Source organism: Anas acuta, chromosome 13 (assembly GCF_963932015.1).
Source record: "Anas acuta chromosome 13, bAnaAcu1.1, whole genome shotgun sequence".
NCBI lineage: Eukaryota > Metazoa > Chordata > Aves > Anseriformes > Anatidae > Anas > Anas acuta.
In genome coordinates, this window is record NC_088991.1 from 13316586 (window position 1) to 13334051 (window position 17466).

Consider the following 17466-nt stretch of genomic DNA (forward strand, 5'->3'; position numbering starts at 1 on the left):
CCAGGACAAACATTTATGAGACCAAGCACAAGGCAGAGGAATGAGGACAGCAACAGAGGAAATAGTCTGTACCTTTCAGTGCCAAAACCCCTCTGAAGGGCAGCAGACAGCAGGTTCCATTCCGTGTGGAGCCCACGGGTACTCGAGCTACCAAAGGCTCGAGCAGCCAAAGGCTCTACCTTGGCAGCGCTTCTCTCAAGCAGCTTCCACAATTCCCCCACATACACAAGTTCCACAGAAGTTTGATTCTCTCTTTACCTGCACCTGGAAGTCATCTATATCAGAGACACAAGAGGAATTGGGTGTAGACTCTATGATAAGGATAAATCCCGTAGCATTTTGCAACCAAATACTCTGTTGTCAGATATTGCATCCCCCAGGTTGGCTGAGCAGGTGGAGATGCTCCAAGACCTGGGGGAGAAACTGCTTCTAATGTAAGCTGGTATGCAAAATAGTGTAGTCACCCTCCTAAGGGAATCCAGGACAGACTCCACAGCCGTGCTGAATTTACAAATCTGCTATCACGATAGGGATAAGATGGTGGCACCATACAGTAAACAAGTAAATCTATTGTCAGATACACCAGAAACTTCCCTGCATGTTATTAATTGATCTCAGGGTCTTTTTCAGAAGTACAACCTTCCACCTAATGTAGGACACAAAATGAGTTTGACTTTCAGCAGCAGCATTCCAACCTTGATATCCAAGCGTCAGCTATCAAACGTGTCATATTATGACACAGCCACCAGAGCTGGAAAGTCCCCAGCTGGTCAGCTTCATTTACATGGCCTGCAGCATTGCTTCCTCCAGCCCCACATGCAAGGTGCTGCTGCATCAGGCAGAGCACATCAGGGCCCATGGGAGCTGTTAGCACGGCTATGCACAAGGAAGGGCACAGGGCTCTTGCACAAAGCACTTTACTCAGCAATTAGCCACGCCGAATTTGCAGGTGGAGGGCTTGGTCTGGGGAACAAACCCAGGTCAAGCGAGGACCTAGGACTGAGGAGTTCAGTTCCAGATGCCAGAATCAAACGCAGCAACTACAAGGCAGGGGGGCAGTGGCATAACCCAGGAAGCCTGTCCGAGGGCACGAAGGCACCTGAATGCCCTGGGTTCCTCAGTGGGTATGGCACAAGCATCTGCATGCTTTGGAGCAAGAGGAAAGACAGTTACCTCTTAGTGCTACCATGTAACCCTGCTAACAGCCCCATGCTACTGTTTCTTTTCTGTTCAAAAATAACTTTAGATACACTTTGTTAAAGATGCAACAGGAGCTGCTTATTTTCATTTGTTCGTGTGCAGAAGGATGCCCCTTCCCTTCCCTTCTCCACCAGGTTTGTGCTTGGAGGCCCGTGGTAGCGCCCCGCACCCCGCGGGGTGATCCTGGACCCAGCGCTCTGGAGCGCAATGCCCAGCAGCAGAGCCACAGCACGTGCCACACTCGTGCTCTCAGGGGTCCTCAGGGCTTGTCTTTTGGGGACAGGGGGAAAAGTTTCCCCATGGGGGAGCCACGCACACGTAGCAGCTCGGCACCCCAGCCTCTGTCACCACAAGAATGAGATCTGCCTGCCCTTTGTGAGGCGCACGCACCCCACTAAGCACCTCGGCCCTGCAAAGGCTTTCCAAAACGCAGCAAGAAAAAAAAAAAAAAAAAAAAAGCTTTCTGTTTTCCCAGAAAGCAGGTCCATGCAATAAGAGAGGTACTAATAAAGATTTCACCATCCAAATTAAAAGTCAGGGCAGCAATAAAGAGCCTCTGAAATATAAGAAACACGTTGTGCCCGGTGTGAAATTTATTGCTGCCTCGCAGAATGAAGCCAAACATCGTAATATGGAAAAACACCGCTACTTTTGACCCAAACAGATTGGGAACAGGAAGTAAAAACAAATTACCCAGCTGCGGCCTCCCCGAGTCATGAGCAGCAGCAGCGAACCCAGCGTTTCCTCTCAATGCCTGTCACAACCCAGCACTGCCCGCGTCTGCGCGCTGTTTTCCTGGGGCCTGGTCCTAATCCCACCTGAACCACTCTACCAGTTTGTTCTACAGCTCTCACAGAGAAGATCGGGCCTTTATCGAACAGCATTTGGGGGTGTGAACCTCACAGAGGCAGCGCCTGGTTCCAGGCATCGAGGGGCTCCTGCTGTTCCTCGGCTCCGTCTCAATTTTCGGCAGCGAAACTCCTGACTCAGTACAGGCATTTATCAGGAGTCAACTTCAGTTTTACTGCATTGTCACCAGCAAACCCCGAGAAATTAAGTCAGGCCTCAAATGGCTTAAAGGATAATTGCATTTCTTTTAAACAATAGTTCTGTGTTACCTCTTCTTTTTTTTTTTTTTGAGCTTATGTATATTACATCCTAATTATGTTTTCAAGTTTTTCTCTGCAGGTACAAGAATAACCCAGAAAGACACAGATGAGCTAATTTTAATATCATAACTTGAGTCAAGGAGCTGAAGCTTTAAAGAAATGCCAGATATACCAAGGGATCTTCAAGAAAAGAAATAGAATAAAAAATGAAAACATACAAAACTGATTGTCCAGCACCTCTTTTATTAAAAATGGTAACTAAATGCCAGAGACATTGACTTTAAGACTGTAGCAGAAGAAATGTTGAATAGCACTCATGCAATGCAATAAAAAAAGCCATTTAGACATACATTATATACTAAACGGCAGCTCAGTCTAGTATTTTGATTAAAATTCAGCTTTCCGAAAAAATCTGCTTGATAAAAGCAATGTTTACACATTGTATATACAATGTTTATACACTGTTTTTATCAAGCAAATTTTTACTACAAGATTTTAAAAGACTACACGACAGGTCTAGAATACTTCATAAAGTAGAATAAGAATATTGTTTTGCATTTGCTTGTTTTTTATTTTTAAATAATCACTACCGGCCAAATTACGGTCATTAATACTACACTGGCTTTGCAGCAGATTTATGCCCGTGTAAGTGAAAGCAGAATTTCACCCTATAACACTTCTGGGCAATACAGGCATCTGCAGAAATGAAGAAAAAAGGCACGTAAATGTGCACAAACACATTTTGTCCATTACAATCCACAAGTCTTACGTGGATGTGCATTTTGTGCCTTTGTTTTGCAATAAAGTACCCTGAGCATGCACGCAAAAATGATCTCCCCCACACAGCAATTTCCAGTCCTACCTCATATTCTTTTAAATCTGTCACTTTCGTGTTCCTAAATGCTGCTTCGGCAGAGGGGTTGCATTGTGAGGAAGGAAACTCTCGCCGCACTCCTGTTATCACGCTGCATGAAATTCTCACTGTACCCAAGAAACCTCCCAGCAAAATCCAAGTTTATCACGCCAAGGAAAGAACAATAAGTGGGAGTCCGAAAAGGCAGTCAGAACTGCCGCCAAAATCCAAGCTCTTTCTCAAAAAAGGCCCTCCCTTAGGAAGCCTGCCAGTCAAACCCGATCACGAGGCTGTTTTCAGAGAGTGAATAGAGTTCTTATTGACACAGCTTATGTCTGCAGCATGCAGCCCTCTGCAAGGCTTTCAAGAACAGATCGGATTACACAGACACATTCTCTCTGATTTTATGCATTCAGAAGCCCTCAGACATAAAATACTGAGCTCTGAAGGCCACTGGTTTTCTGGCTTGCTATCACCATACGTGCTTTTACAAACGGCACATGAGCAGATCCCGGCACCCTGACTTGAGCTCCCGAGGACCTCACCCTTACTGAGCAGGGCCATGTAATTTGGAGGCCAAGCCACAGATTTGCTCCAAGTGAGTAATACAAGACAACTCATCCCAGCGGTGGGTACTTAGCATCAGGATGGGAGAAAGGAAAAAAATAAATATCTGCTGACACCACTTAAAATGGGGGAAGATAACATCGCTCCGGGTAGACAATCCTTCCTGGAAGATGGCATGGAAAAATGGGAGGATACACACCTTTTAAGAGAGCACGCACTACCACAGCTTAACAGGCAAAAGGCATGCAGCTGCAGAAATGTCACGAGCACAGATTCAGGCAAACAATCTACCCAGGAGCAGCAATTTGCATGCCTACATGAGCCTAGAGAAAGCAAACTAAAAGGAACAGTTTATACCATTTCTACATTTAGTGGACACAATGAGGAAGTCTGTTCCAGGAGAAGACACACGTACAAAGTCTGGAGTACCCGTGATGCTGCATTAAAGGTGAGCAGAGAATTACAAAATGGTTTGGTATTATAAAGGCTCTGGCTCAAAGACTGCACTTCAGCAAAGAGAGATGCGTCTGTGCTTAGAGCATATGCCAAAGCGGGACCTGAGCAGTGCCCTAGAGAAGGACACACACTGCCCAGAGGTCTGAAATATACTGATTGAAAAGACAGTTGGAAAATAATCTAACAAGCAAAGCAGTGCATTACGTGAGTAAAACAGTTCCCTGTCACCTAAAAGGGAACAGTTCCTGCACTAACTCACCCACACAGAACTGAAACTTCTCACTGAAATGTTATATGTGGCAAACAGCAAATCAAGCAAGTTTGAGCTTCAGAGCTTTTAAGGGATTTTAAGAGCAAATACAAACTGTTCAGTAAAGAAAGACATCCTGTCCCTTCCAGGCCATGATCATCCTCCAGCCAAATGTCTCAGAAGATTTTTCTCACATTTTGTGCTTTGGGTCCAGCCAGGAGGCCGGACCTGGGTAACCCAGATGTGCAACGCTGTGTCTGAGATGGCAGATCTTTGGTTGGACATTTGGACTTGGTTTTCAGAGCACAGTGAAAGTGCCACAGCTCCTATAACTACATCTGGAAGGTGAGACCTATGCAAACTCTGCTTTTCAGCACACAGCCTCCCTCTGAATGAGCAGCATCGTGTTTCTAGTACTCGGTTTCTACACGTGACTTCAAGTACACTCATGGTCAGAAAAGCCTGCTCCTATAAAGGCTGCAGATTCTTTCCCAACATGTCTGAGTCACACAATGGTTTGCTCCACTGCCAAAGCCAAGCTCTTACCACTGGTATGGCAAGGGTGTCCTGCTGCAGGCATCAGTAACCAAATTCTGACTGCAGATTCATAATCATCACCTGTGCCTGCATTATCCACACACACACCAAAAAAAAAAAAAACTTAATTTGCTTTCAGGCTCCTGACTAAGCTGCAGTCACCGGTGCCTAGGAAAGCCGTGGTTTGACTTGTTCATGAAGAAAGAACCTTTTGCAAGACACCAGCCATGCAGTTTTGCCATCAGTTTAACTTTTATGCTAAGGCACAAGTCAGTGCCACTAACAAAAGCGGCAGTCTGGCCCCATCCTGTCCCGCTTGTACACCCCAGGTCCTTGTGCCAGCACAACTGTTTGTGTGGCCACAGGGAAAAACAAACCAGGGAAGCAGTGACTGTTACTGTTAGAGAGCGTCAGTTTCTTTGTTGTTACTCAGAAAGATTATTTTTAATCAGTAAGGATGGTAAAGGCACGAGAGCAAACAGCTGGAAGCAGAACCACTTTTTCCACTGCAGCACCAGCTTCAAAACTGATTTCCAAACTATACTGCAAGAGGTAAGAAAGCCAGAGCCCCCCAGTTTGGGGTCACAAGTTTAAGTCCCACTTCAGAGTTCCCTTAAACACACAGAACAAAACTTCTAGACCTGTAAAATGTAAGACATACACTTAAGCCTCTTGCCAGACATTCTTCATCAAAGAAGGAGGCAGAGCAGGCCACTGTTGCTTATGAAGCAGAATTGTGCATGAAAACCACTAGAAAATCATCTATGTGGATGCCAAACTGGAGCATCAACACCCCAGCAACCCTGCTTTTCAGTAACCTCCCCATGGCAGCTAAGGGAAGAGGCCAGTCACCAGATGCACTTCCTCATCCTCCTTGGAGAGCCCTCACTCCCCCTTAGTGGGGAAGAGAATGTAGCACCCCAGCTCCTCCCGACTTGGCCAGACACTGCGGGAGGCTGAGCATCACAGCACCAAGGGGTTGGTTTCCTCCCTAACCATCACAGCTGCTCTGGATCCCAGTGGGTCTATCACAAACCTCCTGGAAGATAGTACCAGACCCATTATATACATAGATGCATCCAGACTGACCAGGCATGTGTGTAAAACACAGCTGCTCTGGGAAGACTGGCTGCGTCTGAGAACAGACTGCACCTTCTCTTGCTCTAGGTGCATCCCATAATACCTAGAAGCTTCTGTACAGCCCATTGTCTTTCAAATAGAAACACTCAAATGCCAAAATAGCTCTCAAACTTTTCTGGGCCATCGCTACTTGGAAATGACTTAATTTAAATATGTACCATGTCTATACACTCACACACACACCGAGGGAAATCAGCATTTGCAGGAGGGCTGGTGCCCACACATGGGAGCTCTGCACTCACACTCGGTTCGTGCCCAGGAGCCGCACAGCCCCGCAGCAAGGCAGGCCCTGTCCGACAGCCCCCCGAGCTCCCACCCGCTGGCAGGGAGTGCTGGAAAGCCCACGGCCCCGCAGGCTCCAGACCAGACCTCTTGGTAACACAAATCTTTTCGGGGTATAGAGTGGTGGGGGCAGGGAAGTTTTAAGACCAAATTACAGAGCCCTTTAAATCCCCCTCAGTTGTGCGAACCGCACAAAGCTGAACCCACGAGCCCTTTCCTTCGGGAGTTTATTTCTTCCCCCTAGGGCTGAGATGTGAAATTCAGGCCCTCGTTTGTAAGTAAAGCTCCAAGGAGCAGGACTGTGCCACATAAGGTATTTCTCCAACCTGGAGAGCAGCACCGCCGCAGCCTCTACGCACTACCTTAAAAGCAAAATACCCGCAAGGAGGACCCATAGGGGGAAAACATCTCTGCAACCCCACTGAAGCTGCTTATGGAAACTTTAACTGCATTACTTCTGCTACTGCATAATCCCAGCAGAACTTGCTTAATTCAGACTGCTCCAACTCAGACACTCGATAGTTTCAACATGGTATATAGACTATTACCTCGCTCTAATTACAGGATCACATTACATGTCCAACAACCACTGCAATTTAGTCTTGCTTGATACACCCCAGCTCAAAATTGCTCATCCCACCTCTCACTTCCATACTTTCTGGCATCCTTTGAATAAAGGCAGAAGCACCAAGCAGCACTTCAGTAATTGACACGCACACGCCCCAAGCCCCCCAAAGTCATTATTCCTTCGCAGTAACGAAGCTGACGACTTTCACCAGCGCAGAATAAACAAGCACCCAGTTTTAGGCAAATAGCACGGACACGGCACCACTCAAACACTTATCTATACAAACACATCCCTGGATTACCGCTCATAACCATCGCTGCACAGTACCACCGATTCACACGCTGCTCCCAAAATGTGGTACACACGGAGCCTCCGCGGCAGGATCAGGCCCTCGGAGTTTCACTACCTCCAAGGCAGCGCCGCACGTTTCGCCTTTCAGCCCAAACCTGCACCCACTGCTCCTGCTGCCGCGGGAGGGGACGGTTTCGCTCCCTGCAACCGCCCGGCCGAGCCCGAACGCTCACGCTCACAGGTCTCTTACTTTCTTCTCGCCTCGCCATCACCTCATGCTCCACGGGGGAATATTTTGCTCCCCGAGCAGACGAGCTGTCCGGCCATCGCTCCACAATGATTCAGCAAGGGGGTGGCTCCCGGTCGGAAGGCACACCTACCACGAACTGTCATACCACGGGGCTGGGTGAAAATGGGAGAAGTTGCTCTCTCTATCATGGCTACACTTTCCGAAATGCGTAGAGACCTGGCCTGGCAGGGTCGAGGGGGGCAGGGGCGGGAGGGGGGGGGGGGGGAGAAAATCTATGCAGACACATGGAGATAACTCACGGAAATATCTAGAGCCTTTTAACCACGGCACAAGTAAATGACGAAGAAAACAATAATAATAATAATAATAAAAAAAAAAAGCCAGACACTTTCAGAGCCAGCATCAACTTCGCCAGGCTGTGTTCTTTGTTTCTAGGCAGACTCCAGTGCAGTGGCAAGAATGAACAAATGCGCATGCCTTAATAAGAGTCCAAAAAAAAAAAAAAAAAAGAAAAAAAAAAAAAAGAAATTCCCCCTCCAAAGCCCCCGCTCGTTTCTGCAGCAGGAGGGGAGCCCAGCAAATACTTTGTGCTGCTTTTTCGGGACTAAAACTCCGCTCCAGCCTCGGGCCGAGGAGGCATTTCGCTACGCTGCGAGCGCGGAAAAACCGCCTGGCACGCTTCGGGCAGCCACGACGACTGCAGAACCCAGTCCGTGAGTTTGTTGGCCGGGCCGTTTTGGTGTTATTTCTCTATTTTTAGGGTTTTTTTAATAAAAGCACACACCCGAACGGCAGCAAGGCGACCTTTCATGGGGGGTGAAGGGAGGGGGGGGGCAGCGCCGAGCCGCGGCTCAGACAAAGACCCGGAGCGCCCCAACCCCCCCCAGCCCCCCGAACCGAGCCCGCACCCCCGGCCCCGCCGCTCCCCCCGGCGCCGCCTCCGCGCCCCCCTCCCCGTTCCGCGGGGGGCTCCCGAGCACCGCTGCGGGGCCTTACCTCGAGGTGTGTGTGGGGGGGGGGTGGGGGAAGCAGCGGCGGCACTAAGCGGGCAGGCAGCGGGCAGGCAGCGGGCGGCCGCTCCGTGCCACGCTGGGTGGCGGCGGCGCGGGGCGAGCCACGGGGGCCGGTTTAGCACGGGGGCCGGCTGCGCGCCGCCATTTTAACGCCTCCCTCCCTCCCTCCCTCCACCGCCCGCCCTCCCCGCGGCGGAGCGGCCACGCGCGGCGTGGAAATGTCACTCAGCGGCGCCCCCTCCCCGCGCTCCCCCTCCCTCCTCCATCACCGCCGCCGCGGTTACATTGACGCAGCGGCTCCCGGTCGCCGTTGCCCGCCGCGGCGGAGCTAGCAGGGCAGCAGCAGCAGCCGCCGTCGTCGTCGTCGTCGCGGCCCCTCCGCCGCCGGGCGCACATGGTACGCTCCGGGGCCGCGCCGCGCCGCGCCCCGCCGGCCGTGCGCGCCGCCGCGCCGCCTGGCTGCTGCCATGGCAACCCGACGGCCGCCACGGCCCCGCGCGGCACCGCGCACCGGGGCAGCGCAGCCCCTCGGGTCCCCCCCCCCCCAACCCACGTCGCCTCCCTCCCCGTCCCGGGAGCCGTCCCCTCTGTCCCCGCAGACCCCAAAGCCGCGGGCTGTGTCACCCCGCTGCGCCCCTTCCCCCTCGCGACGGTGGCTTTGGGGACAGCGGGGGCGCAGCGTGAGGGAGAGGAGCCCTGCATGCGCTGCGTGCTGCGGACCTGCGGCTCGTGTCCGGGTGGACGGCTTCAGGATGCTTCAAGGCAGCCCCGTCTTTAAGATAGCGCTGTCTGACTGCAAGCAATTCCTGACTTTAGCATCTAATTCCCACGAATACTTACATTTTAATTATGCATTTGGTCAGGGCGAGCTGGAAACAACCAGCAACCAATGGATCACATAAGAAAACTGAGTCAATCACCTTTTTTTTTCTTTTTTTTCTTTCTTTTTTTCTTTTTTTTCTTTTTTTCTTTTTTTTCTTTTTTTTTCTTTTTCTTTTTTTTTTTTTTTTAAATCAGCATTATACGAGGTTCAACAACACATACAACATTTTGTCGAGCTCAACCAGAAGCTGAAAGAGGCAGATGAGGATCGCTTATCGCGTGCGGAACGGCCCTCCCTGAAAACAGCCCCGCTGGAAATGGCTGTAATAAAAACGCCGGCGTTGGCGGTCCAAGCAGCACACCGGGAGCCCTGCTTTCTGCACCCTGTTCTCACGACGACTTCCTCTGCGGCCAGGAGCAGATCACTTCTCTTAGTTACCACCATGCCAACTCATAGTTGAAATCAATTAGTTAATGTTTGCAAAGTCAGTTGAAGATGAAAAAGCATTACATACTGCTAATAAAACCGTAATGATCCCACTGTTAAACATTAAACACACAGTGATGTGTAAAAAAAGAAATCGCATTTATGCCTCTTGCTGCAAGGACAAAGGATTAGGTCCTAAAAAAGGAAGGACGATCTCAGGTTTGCATCACAGGACTGTGCCTCTGGTGTCTGGCTTCTGTTTATGTCTGCTGCCGGTTATCTGGGCAGCTGTGGGCAAATTGATGGAGCCAGCTTTTTCTGAAGCAGCCGGTGAGGTGGCCCACCTGAGAGAAAATGGCAGGGTAATCCATAGCTAGCCCAAAATCACCAGATGCTTTTGGAAAAAGCCCATCCATCCTGAGCATTTTTGTGCTTTAGTTTCCCTGTCTGACAAATGGGGTGAAAATTGCCATGGCCTGCTCAGCCCAGAGCCGGGCCATTCCCAAGTCCAGGACACAGGAACAACCCCATGGGCAGCCAGTGCCATCCCCTCTCGGCCCCACTCACACAGCAACTGCTCCAACCTCTGTGCCCAGAGGAGCACGGTAGCACCAACAGCTACACTTTTATTCACCTCAACTCCATCCAAGCAGTAGTAAAACAAATCCCTGCCAGATTTTTGCCAGCAAGAGACTACAGTGGGGAGCAAGCCCTGGCAGCACGGTCATTAAAAGCAGGGAGGGCTGAGCTGCTCACGGGACACATCACCCAGCAGTGTGAGGAATAAAAGCGGGCACGCAGGACTTTCTAGGAGATTTTTCTTGGCAATGAGTCTTGCCTTAGATGTAAAACCAGTAGCTGTGCTGCTGGTAGGGCTCCAGGTTGCAGTCTGTAGAGCAACGCATGTCTGATGTTCTGACCTACAGGCAAGAAGGAGGTGAGGAAAACCAGGAAAACCAAGCTTGCCTGTACCTTTGGGCCTGCACAGGGCCACATGCACATTGATGAGGCACCGGTGTTTCTGGCTGGGCAGAAGGATGGGTGGGGATTTGCACAACAGAAGCTCCAGGCAGTTTTAGATTTGGCACAGGGATCTCGGAGAGGGGAACTCCTCCCCAAAAAGAGCAGTCCTTTGACAAGGTATCCCTCATTTCCTTAATTGAACTGCCCTTTTGCAAGGAGCATCCCTGAGCTGCACCATCCCACTGCATCTTCCTCCCGAAATCTGATGCTACCCTGCTCTGATGGTGATCGGTTGTTGATTGCAGAAAAGCTGAATCATGAAACAGAGGTTATAAACAAGGTTATTTTTAACAAAGCAAACGAAGCTGGCATGCAGAAGTCGGAGCAAGGGACTGCCAGCTAGGGCTCGCAGGTCCCAGTCCTGCCCCAATACTCCCCATATCCTGAAGCAAATTACAGTCCCTCTAACCTTTAATTTACCTGCTTATAACAGGGACAAAGCAGCAGACTCCAGTTGTGCTTTCTTTGTACAACAAAGCTCCTGGTGTGACAGTGCAGCGGCGCTGGGAGCCATGCAACGCCAGGGGCTGGCTTTCGCTATCGCCCAGCACCTTGCAGAGCAATTTCCAGAAATGCAAAACAATCGCACAGTCACATGGTGTTTCAACAGTGTTCATAGACGTTTTGAATGCAGAGAGAGACTGCTCAGTCTGATTCCCCCCTCCCATATTTCACAGGCTCTTCTGTTTCATTTCCCACATGGAGCCCAGTGATTTGTGCTTGATTTTCCTCCCTGAAAACTCAAAATATACAAGTTTTGTAGCCCAGAGTCTCATGTTACATCCTTCAGGCACCCGAGTGCTGTAGGGTGTTTGTTGTAGATACCAAGCCCAGGGGGAGGGAAGACTGGTACACCTGCAGCTGACTGCGAGATTTCCTGATGATACTACTTCTTATCGCTCTCTCAAGAACTTACATTCTTCACAGAAAAACATATTTCATTTTCACTGGGAAAGATATATCAACTCAGGGAAGTGGGGGAATGTGGCTGGGACTGTGTTCAGCCCTCCACGCACTGCCCAAAGAATGTGAACAGCCCCACGTACAGGCTTTTGGGAACCTTCTGTACTCCAATGCACGCCCTGGTTAACAAGCACTTCGGGTGTCTCTCCACCTTTATGTAGATAACCAATAAGGTTAAAGAACTCTAGCACTTTTGAAAATATTTTGTAAATAAATAAATAAACATTTTTAAAAATAAATAAGTATATATGTATATGTTTATATATATATATACTTTATATATCTATGTATACATGGACACACATAAATTTATGAAAACTTTAGGTTTGAAACTTTTCTGCCACGCTTTATTGCAACCCTGCTGCGGCTCCTTGTTTCTGGAGGGTCTCACCTTTCTCTCTCAAATTTTCTTCCAGCTAAATATTGATTGCCACAAAGAAAAACAAAACCAAGGCAGTGGTGGATTAGATCCTGAGTGAGCTCTGTCCCTGTTGTCCATTCCCTGGTGCAAAACCCTGGCTCACCTTCATCTGCCTGCTGTGCAAGCAGACGTTAAGCCCCCTCTGCATGCCGGGGACACACGCCTGCACCTTGGCACAGGTTGGTGACACCCATGCCGGGCACCTCCGGTGTGGCTGTGAGAGGTGGAACAGGACCAACCTTGCAAGCCAGTTCCCTCCTGCAGGTGCCTGCAAGGACATGTGGCTGCATGCCAGTGGATGGAATAACCATCGCCCCGCGCTAGTTATGGGGCAGGGATGCTGCAAGGCGGCTTTAATGAGTGCTTGAGACGCCTCTGTGATCTGTAGATGAAAGGTGATTTACAGCTGCAAATTATTGTTCTTCTTCATGTGAAGTCTATTATTTTCTGGTGTCCCTCGTTTTGACTCACGCTGGAGCCCGTATTTGGAGCGGAGCAGGCTGAGAGGCAGGCTTCTCTCTGTGGGTGGCTGTGTAGTTGCTTTACGTCCCAGCTTCTTGCATGCCTTAGAAATGTGTGAGCTGCTCCGAGCATCCGTTTGAGGCAGCCTGGCAGTGCCCGTTCTTGGGTGACTTGGTCTGGGATTTGCACAAAACTGCAGCACTCCAGCAGGTTGCTTTGCTGGTGGTTGTGGAGAGCCTGTACTGGAGACTGGATATGCAACTGGGCTGTGTATCCTGGGGACAAGCAGGGGACCATCTGGGTGCACCTTAAATCCTGCTGCAGGGAGGAGAGAAAGGAATATAATGGGGCTCCGTGCTTCTGGCTGCCCCAGGGAAGGGGAGGGGAGCAGAGAGGACCAGACAGCACCCACCCAGTCTACAGCTTCTCATTTGTGTCCCAAAACCTCCTGGGCAGCAATTACAGAGCAGGAGAGGTTCGTGTCTTTGGCATAAATCTGGAGGGAAGGGACATCAATATGTTTTTGTGAGGGAGCAGGTAGATTTGTTATCTTTCCTATTAAACTCACTCTGCACCACAGCACACTCATCCCATCAGGCTCGGGACAGTAAGAGTCCTTTTGCTCTTTACAACTAAATAAAACAGTAGAAAATACCACGTGGAGCAAGGTGGTTGTAAGATGGAGGAAGAAATATCTCTGCTAGCCCACGCTGCACAGGGCTGCCCACCATACACGTGCAGGAGGGCAGGACCGGTGGCTGCAGGGGGATGTACCTGTCCCACCACAGGAGAAAAAAGCATCTGCAAACACTGTGACCAGGAGCGAGTCCAGCACGGAGCACGAGTTCATGCTGCTGTACTTGCTGTGCAGCCCTCCAGCTGGGAAGTAAATGACCGCTCACAGAGGCCAGCACGAGGAAATCAGAGATTTTCTCAATCAGAAGAGACCTTTCAGCCCCTTTAAATCCTGCCTCCTGTCCAGACCAATTTTCCCTTTCTTTCCCAGGGTCCATCTAAACAGCAGCAGCTTTTAAACCCCTCTAAGCGATGAGTTTCCCAGGTAGCCTGATGTACCAGTGAACGAGGACTGAAAGGAGCCTCCAGTCGCACCACAGCCCCTTCTCTACCGCCAGCAGCACCGACTCCACCAAACCTTCCCCAGCAGCTGTTTGCCTGAACAGTTAGCTGGTCCAGGGCTGTCATTACCCTCACCATTGACACAACAGTCACGCTCTAATTTCAACATTGGCTCGCTCCCAGCAAATCCATTTGGGTCCCATTTGGGGAGCGCCGCAAGCCTGTGCCCGCAGCACAGCTGCCACCGGCAGCGGCTGCGCAGAAGGGCACCCGCAACATCACCCGTGCGGGCGGCTGGGCTCCCCGAAATGCAGGCTGCTGCTGGCTCCCGCCGGTCCCTAACATCCCCTTGGGGACCAGTCATGGCAACAGCCCTGCCTGCCTCCTGCAGAAGCACTGCCAGCGTGCACGCGACTGCCCGCAGCTTTGCAGCAGGAGCAAATCTGTGTGCTGAGCAGAAACAAGGCTGTAGAGCTGTGCCCCGGTGACAAGAGATATATGCACATAAGGAGAGTGTATTTCAAAAGCATTTGGGCCTCCAGTGCCAGGACCGAGAGGGATAATTAACACTGCAGTCATTCTCTGGGCCAGCCTCACCTTTACACCACTTGCACACCCAGGACTCCTCTGCATCCCCTGCTGAGGCGCCTGGTGCTTTGGGACGATGCTGCAACCTCTCCCCTGACACCACTCTCATGGCAGAGGGAATCCTCTGAGGTGCTGGAGAGCTACAACCAATTCTTGTTCTTGCTGTTAAAGGCTGCAAGACTAACAACAGTGTGAGTCAAACACTGCTATGGGAAGCATCTGGGAGGAAATTCATTGCAGCTCCCGTCACTACCGTGATAAGCCCTAAGGAAAACAGGGAAAGAAAGAGTGTGTAGAAGATTCACCCTTACATCACCATAAAGTCCTGCTTGGTCTCCTTCCCTATCCCCTGGTCTTTAACATGCTCTTGTGTTGCATTTTCTTGCTGGAAAATGTTCTTCAGGAAAGGTTTTGTCCAGGGCAGAGAGGCTCCACATCCACCATTACCCTGCCCAGCACTCACAGGTGATGAAATCCATCTTTCTTGTGAGAGGGTCCTGCACTGAATTCCTGTATCGCTCTGTGACAATACTGACCGAGAGTAATATTGCAAAACTCTTTAAAACCTAATTCCACTCAGACAGGTGTTGTTTTAAGTGGTCACTGCTGAATATTCCTGGTCATACAAGTGGCAAGGCCAGTTTTCTGAGCAGCTCAGAAAATGACGTTTTACCTAAAAGCTCTGCACATCAGGATCAGTTTGACATCTCATTAAGATACATATTGTTAAAGTATTAGAAATATTTTATTTTTAGCAGCTGCATTTTGGCAATTAACAGTTTTTAATAACCACAAATGATGTCAAAGTGCCACACCCTGAACCGAAAATCGCTTCTGGCAGGTGGGGCCAGACTTCTGGGCTTCCTCCTCCTTTTAAACAACTGCTGCAGCAAAGAGACACTAAAAGGTGGAAGAAACACACAATCTTGCATTGTGGTGACATTGACAGATGTGATGGTGCGGGCTGTACATGACGTTGTGATTTTTTATTAATAACTCTGCACTGCAGAGCTCAGGAAAAGAAGAAATGCCTGAGTGCGTGGGGAGGACAGCTTTATTCTTTGGACTTGCAAGAGAAGGAACATAACGGTGAAGGCAGAAACACTGGAGGGGAACGAGGGCTCACAGGAGAGGCAATGGGTGTCTGGGAGCACCAGGCACACGCAGCAGACAGGACTCCGAGCATCACGGATTTCAGCTTTCATACAGGCCGCCTTGAACCTTCCCTCCTCTCCTACCCAGCCCTGGAGGAGCTGCTCTGCAGGGAGGGCATGGGCTGTGAAAGCAGCTGAGTGAGAGTGCCAGCACGTGAGGAACATGCTGTCCCGAGTCACGTCGCCACGCTGCCGAGGGGAAGGAAACCAGGCTCTGAAGGGAGGGAGGCAGGAGGGGCAGGAGCTTCCGGGGGCGGCTGCTCTGCTCTGCTCCTTGTCGTCTGAAGGACGAGTGAAAGTTTTTGCTCTTTGGATAATTACTACAGACATTTGGGTTTTGCTTTCACATGCCCTCTTTTTTTTTTTTTTTCTTTCTTTCTTTTTTTTTTTTAAAAAAAAAAAAAAAAACTTTCTTTCTTTAATTAACTGTGAACCCCATCATGGCTGTGAAACATGGATCTGCAGAGCTGAAGCTCGTATAAACGCAGTGATTTACGAGCCTCTGGAAGTGAACTGGCATTTCTAAAGAACCCCACCCAGGCCTGGCAAATACCAAGGGAGCGAGATGACTCACTGCCTGCTGGCACTCACTCCTCTCCCCCCATGGCCACAGTCTGCAGCCAGTTTGGGTGCACACAAGACAGTTGTGGTGACTGAATCCCTGCTCCCCAAGTGACGCTAATTTCCAGCTGAGAAGCACCTGCTGTGACCTCCTGGTCCCAGGGGAGGTTCGGATGGGAACAGCAGCAGTGTTGCAAGGCTGGATTGAGCTGTAATCACCAGAGCTATGTGCTGAATGAACCAGCATGTTGACACAGCCTCTGCCTCCAGCAAGGACTAATAACCTGCCTTGAATTCACAAGCGCTCAAGTCACCAGAAGGCAGAGGAGAGCCCTGGAGAGCAGCCTACCTGGCAAGCTGTGGCAGAAGCCCCTTTGCTTTGCTATGTTGTGAGAGCAGATGAGAGGATAGATGAGCTCGAGAAAGCTCTTAAAAAATCCTCTGTTTACTGCAGGAGGATCAGCTGAAGAAGCAATTGCTCTCTAAGCACCTGATACAGAGGAGAAGAAATCAGTTCAGCCATTTGCAGGTGTGATCTTGGCTTAAAAAAAAAAAAAAAAAAAAAGACAGAGGCATTACCACTTTGTTAAAATGGCCCCTGCCTACTCAGCTGTCTGCTCCCTCGCATTAATGCCATCATATCTGACAACTGAAAAAAAAAAGTCCCTTTTGATTGCTGTGTTCCCATCAAGCCACACCTAGCTGGTCCACAGCCTGGATCAGGGGGCATCTCTGGGCTCCCCAGGGACCACCCGTGGGCACACCCTGTCCCAAAGGCTGGCTCTGCCACCAGCCCGGCCATGCGCAGCCCCCTTCCCATGCACCCACAGAGTGGTGCTGGCCGCGGGTGCACCTCGGGGGGTTTGCCTACCAGAGCATGTGCTGAGTGCCGACGGTGCCCGGATTCCTGAAAGTGAACCAGCTGGGCTGGTTTTTCCCTGCCTTTTTTTTTTTTTTTTCAATAGCTACCCATCCAATATCTGCTGTAATAAAAAAGGCAAATCAGAAAACAATGTGGTCTGTTTGTGTGTTGTAAACTGGGAGAACAGCTGCTACTCCTAGGCTGAACAGGAAACGTTGGTACGAGAGCCATAAAAAGCAGAGTTTCTACTTTTAGTTGCTGTGTCTTCCTGTAAAAAGCAGCTTCTGCCAGCCCTGCTGCCTTTTTTTCTAACTAAATTCACTGTAGTAGTGGGGAACAAAACACAGGAAACAACTCTGGCTCTCATCACTGAGTTGGGGCTTGGGAGAGCCTGAATTACATCCAAGGAGGAGAAAAATTGTTTCCCAACGGTGCCCAGTGTGCAGGGAATCTCTAACAAACACCAGCCCTGGTGTGCCCCTCCAAACCACAGCATGGCCTCTGAACACAACTGGCTCTGTCTGCCCTGGAAACCTCTCCCTGCAGCTCAGGGCACCGGGAGGCACTGTGGTTGGTGTGCATATCCATTT

General features: G+C 50.1%; 1 protein-coding gene and 1 long non-coding RNA gene across 9 annotated transcripts in view; one reads left to right on the plus strand and one right to left on the minus strand.

Moving 5' to 3' along the window:
- Positions 1-8920, minus strand: part of MBNL3 (muscleblind like splicing regulator 3) — a 98812-nt gene extending 89892 nt beyond the window's left edge. For 3 of the 8 annotated variants that reach the window (XR_011101202.1, XR_011101201.1, XM_068697437.1), the window contains exon 1: positions 7504-7657. The gene's annotated coding sequence lies outside the window, so the exon portion shown is untranslated. Of the gene's footprint in view, positions 1-7503; positions 7663-8800 lie in introns of those variants that run through there. The other 5 variants (XM_068697436.1, XM_068697433.1, XM_068697434.1 and 2 more) reach the window with 4 other exon arrangements.
- LOC137863877 (uncharacterized) lies at positions 7787-9919 on the plus strand. The gene is made up of 2 exons (XR_011101203.1): positions 7787-8216; positions 9534-9919. It is a non-coding gene; the product is annotated as an uncharacterized lncRNA (long non-coding RNA).
- The last annotated feature ends 7547 nt before the right edge of the window (positions 9920-17466 follow it).